Consider the following 5,000-nt stretch of genomic DNA (forward strand, 5'->3'; position numbering starts at 1 on the left):
CCAAGCTATACTCCTTCCGTTGCCTAGTTCTTAAAAAGGCCGAGTCTCCGGTTTTCTCAGTGAATGGACTGACCCACACCTTCCCATCCCGCCGGACCCCTTCTGCAAATACTTGCACTCAAAGGGTTCTTTCACTTCGTCCAGAAAACAAACATCAGCCACCCACACCCACCCCATTGCCACAGATACGCAACCCACACAACAAAACTCCAGCTGGCCTCCTTCTGCTTCCATGTACTTTAGAGAGTCACTGTCTTAGACATGCCTTAGGCTCAAGGACTTGATGCTGTCTCCCTTTCTGTGGCACGGTCCCGTCCCCCGTTAGGCCCAAAGTAGAATTGAATTGCATGACCACACTGCTACACTGCTCGCGGGAGCTGGAGAAGATATGCTAACGTGACTGACCTGATGGGAGCACTGTCCATTTGAAAGGACCTACAGGCCGAGGCGTCTACAAACATGCTCCCTGGAAGTCTTTGGCATTCACATGCCTCTGATGAAATCATTGCTCTGGAAACTCCAGCATCTATAGCCGATCTTGTTGTCCATGGTCTTCTGACCATTACTCGTCCTCTGTTCGCCTGACATTCTGCCCAATTGTCCACGGAGAAATTAGACCCCATCCCGTGAGAGCCGAATCCGATTCCTCTGCTCACCCCCACGACAGACAGAGAAGAATATGCACAGGTCTGTGCCCGCCCATCTTCTCTTTCTCTGCCACGCCACGCCACGCCACGCCACGCCAGGCCACGCCAGGCCACGGCAGAAGAAAATGTGGCCCGCCCTCCCTTCTCCTGTCAAAAGTCAAATCTGAGATATGACTTGGATACGAAGGAAACCAGATTACTGTTTTGAATCATAGACACATTGATTGATTGAAGATTTTATTTAGGTAGTCATGAGACGCGCGCGCGCGCGCACGCACGCACACGCACGCACGCACGCACGGACGGACGCACGGACGGACGCACGCACGCAGGCACGCACGCACGGACGCACGCAGAGGCAGAGACGCAGGCAGAGGGAGAAGGAGACTCCATCCATGCAGGGAGCCCGCTGTGGGACTCGACTCCAGGACCCCGGGATCACGCCCTGGGCCAAAGGCAGGCGCTCAGCCGCTGAGCCACCCCGGCCTCCCTACCTGGAGACACTTTGATAGAGTAGCAGCAGCAGCAAAGAAACACAGGCACACCGCCGCTCCCCCCACCCCCCCAGGTGAAAGAAGGTCCTGCTGACTCCCCTCCTTTTCCTCTGAGAAGAGAAGCACACCCCCTCTCCTGCCCCTGGAAGGTGCCTTGGAGGGGAGCGCCAGGAGGGGAGTGAATGACATTCTTCTCTTCAAGGACAGGAAGTGGAGCATGAGCAGGAGAATTCTGGAGAAACAGATTGTGTTATAGAAAAGAAAAGAAAAGAAAAGAAAAGAAAAGAAAAGAGAAAATCCTTATGTTCTTTGAGCCTCCCCCCCCCCCCCCCATGGAGTTCCTCTTCCACAACCTCTTCTCATTCAACCCAATAGACAAGTATTTGGGGGGGGGGGTCAGGTCCCAGACGCTGAGAGGGTGGAGGTGAAGGTGGTGCGGGGGAGGGGGGGGCACACCGTCCTCTCCAGCGCCTTTGGTTCAGACCTCCTTCGTGGCCTCCCTCCCTCCCTCCCTCCCTCCCTCCCTCCCTCCCTCCCTCCCTCCTTCCTTCCTCTTCTAAATATACAAATTAAATCCTAAAAAGAAAAAGGAAGGACACGAGAAAAAACAGTGCATCCGTTGCTGTCCTAGGAGTGCTCCCGGGGCCCTCCGCCCGTCCCCGGGCCGAGAGGCGAGATCCGAGGCGTCCTGACGGCCTCGCCGCCCGGATCTGTCCCGCTGTCGTTCGCGCCGGTTGTCGGGTGCCACCTGGCGGCCGCTTTTATAGAGCGTGTCCCCTCCGGAGGCTCGGCGGCGACAGCAAGGAACAGGCTTTGGTGGCGGTTTCCCGGGGCCGAGTTCCAGGAGGAGGGCGGCCCCGGCGCGGGCGTCCGGCTGTCGCCGGGGCATCGGCGCGCGATGCGCTCGCCGGAGATTGGACCTCCAGAGCTGCGAGGGAGTGTCGCTGTCGCCGCTGTCGCTGTTGTCGCCTCCGCCTCGCTCCCGGAGGAGGGCGTGCGGGCCGCCTGGGTGGGTCGACCAGCACCCGCCGGTGGCTCCTCCTCCGCCCGCGAGGACCGACCTGGGCCGCCTCGGGGGAAGGGGACAGGGTGTGTCCCGCCGTCCGTCCTGTGGCTCCGGGCGATCTTCGGGCCTTCCGTGTCACGCGGTTGTCTCCCGTTGTCACGCCCTGGCGACGGGGACCGGTCCGAGCCTGGAGGGGAAGCCCGTGGGTGGCGCGACAGACCCGGCTGCGGGCACGTGTGGGGGTCCCGGGCGTCGGACGCGATTTTCTCCCCGTTTTCCGAGGTCCGCTGCGGAGGTGGGTCCCGGTCGGACCGGGTGCCACGCGGGGGTGGGCCGGCCGGCCGGCCCCGGTGGCGATTCCCGGTGAGGCTGCCTCTGCCCGCGTGGCCCTCCACCTCCCCTGGCCCGTGCCGGGGTTGGGGACGGCGGTAGGCACGGGGCGGTCCTGAGGGCCGCGGGGGACGGCCTCCGCACGGTGCCTCCGGAGAACTTTGACGATTTTTCAAAGTCTCCTCTTGGAGATCACTGGCGTGGCGGCGTGGCGGCGTGGCGGCGTGGCCGTCTCCACCTCCCGCGTATCGCCCCTCCCCCCTCCCCACCCTGGGTCGACCAGATAGCCCGGGGGGCTCCGTGGGGTGGGGGTGGGGGGGCGCCGTGGGGCAGGTTTTGGGGACAGTGGCCGTGCCACGGTCCCGGGAGGTCGCGGTGACCTGTGGCTGGTCCCCGCCAGCAGGCGCGGCTATTTTCTCGCCCGAAATGAACATTTTTTGTTGCCAGGTAGGTGCTGACACGTTGTGTTTCGGCGACAGACAGGCAGACGGAAAAGACAGTCGGTCCGTCGCTCGCCTTGGAGATGCGGGCCTCTGGGCGCGTGTGGGGTTCTGGGCTTGACCGCGCGGCCGAGCCGGTCCCTGTCCTCGCTCACTGGAGCCTGAGCCGTCCGCCTGGGCCTGCGCGCCGGCTCTCGCGCTGGACTCCAGGTGGCCCGGGTCGTGGTGTCACCCTCCGGTCTCTGGCACCCGAGGGAGGGCGGTGTGGGCAGGTGGCGGTGGGTCTTTTACCCCCGTGCGCTCCATGCCGTGGGCACCCGGCTGTTGGCCGTGACAACCCCTGTCCCGCAAGGCTCCGTGCCGCGTGTCAGGCGTCCCCCGCTGTCTCTGGGGTTGTCCGGTCGCTCCTGCCCCCTGGGGGTCGAGGGGCTGCCGGTGAGGCGGAAGCAGGTCCCCCCGGTCGCCGTCCTCGCTGGGCTTTTGCTCCTCGGGAAGCCCCCTCGGGGCCGCAGCTTGCTGCCGATCGATCGATGTGGTGATCTCGTGCTCTCCTGGGCCGGGCCTAAGCCGCGTCAGACGAGGGACGGGCATCCATGGCGGATGCGACCGCTCTTCTCGCTCTGCCCGCGGGCCCCTCCCTCCCCGGCTCCTCCACGCCCGGCCGTCGTGACGGCGGGTGCGCGGGGGGGCGCGCGCCGGGGTTGGGGGTGGTGCGGACTCCGGCCCGACCCCGCCCTCCCGCCTTCTTGCCTCGCGGCGCTGGCGGGACCGGGGTCCTCTGACGCGGCGGACACTCTCGCCGGCCTTTCCTGAAGGCCTGGGTCCGTGGCGAGCGGCCCTCCCCTCCGCGGGGAGGGCCTGCCCGACGCCGCGCTGCTCACCGCCCGGCCTGGGCGCGCTTGAGCGCGTTGCGCCCGGCCCTCCGTGGTGCCCCTGGAGCGCTCCAGGTCGCCTCAGGTGCCTGAGGCCGAGCGGTGGCGTCGTTTCCTTCCCCGTCGACTCCCCTCGGGCCGCCGCCGCCGCCGTCGGTGGCGCGTCCGAGGAGCGGGTGGCGGAAGTCGGCAAGGGAGGCGCACCCGTGCCCCTGGCGGGGGCCCGGGCGCCTCGTCTTCCTTCCCCCTCCCCTCCCCCTCGCCGCGCCGGCGGGGGTGGTGTGGGGGCGGTGTGACTCGGAGGACTTGGTGGGGACGCGTGAGCGCCCGCGGCGGGCCGAGCCAGCGCCCCGGGCGCTTGGCCAGCCCGAGGGGCTGCCCCTCTCTCCCGGCACGGGTCGTGCCCCCGTCTCCGTTCCCCGGTCTCGCCCGCCTCGCGGGAGGCGGGGAGCTCTCCTCTCTGGGCGGTGACGTGGCCGCGCCGTGCTCGGGCGAGGTGGAGGGTGGTGTCCTCGAGGGGGCACCGGCCGCGAGCGCTCGGGGTTGCCCTGTGCCTGTCCCTTGCCGGAGATCTGCGCCCGCCCCGCGAGCCCTGTCGGCCCCGGAGCGCCGTTTGGTGGGGCCCGTTTGGGGGGACGAAGGGGGGGGGCGATGCGCCCTCGGTGAGAAAGCCTTCTCTAGCGATCCGAGAGGGTGCCTTGGGGTACCGGAGCCCCCAGCCGCTGCCCCTCCTCTGCGCGTGTAGTGTGGCCACCGACGCGGGGTTGACTACCGTCGCGACGTGTTTGGGCAGAGCGCCGCTCTTTGCCTACCGCGGCCTGCGCCTCCCCCCTCCGAGATGGGGGAGGATACCGTCGGGCCGGGCCGGCGTCCGGTGCGGGGTGTGTTGCCCGCGTGCGTGTGCGAGTGTGCGCGCGGCCGGGGGGGGGTTGGGGCGGCCCGCCCCCCGCCCCCCCCCCACGCCAGCCACCCCGTGTGTGTTGCGTGTGCGCCGCGCGAGCGGCTGGCTTGGCTGGCTGGCTGGCTGGCTGGCTGGCTGTCTGTCCGGGCCCCCGCCCGCTCCCGGGCGGAGTCGCCGCCGGCGGTGGCGCGGCGGGCGCGCACGGGTCGGGCCAGCTCCCGCCTGGGGGCGCCTCCCCGGGTCGTGACTCCGGGTTGGACCGGACGGATGGACGGACGGACGGACCGGCGGATGGACGGACGGAGGTTCG

This window comes from Vulpes vulpes, unplaced genomic scaffold, assembly GCF_048418805.1.
Source record: "Vulpes vulpes isolate BD-2025 unplaced genomic scaffold, VulVul3 u000000705, whole genome shotgun sequence".
Taxonomy (NCBI): domain Eukaryota; kingdom Metazoa; phylum Chordata; class Mammalia; order Carnivora; family Canidae; genus Vulpes; species Vulpes vulpes.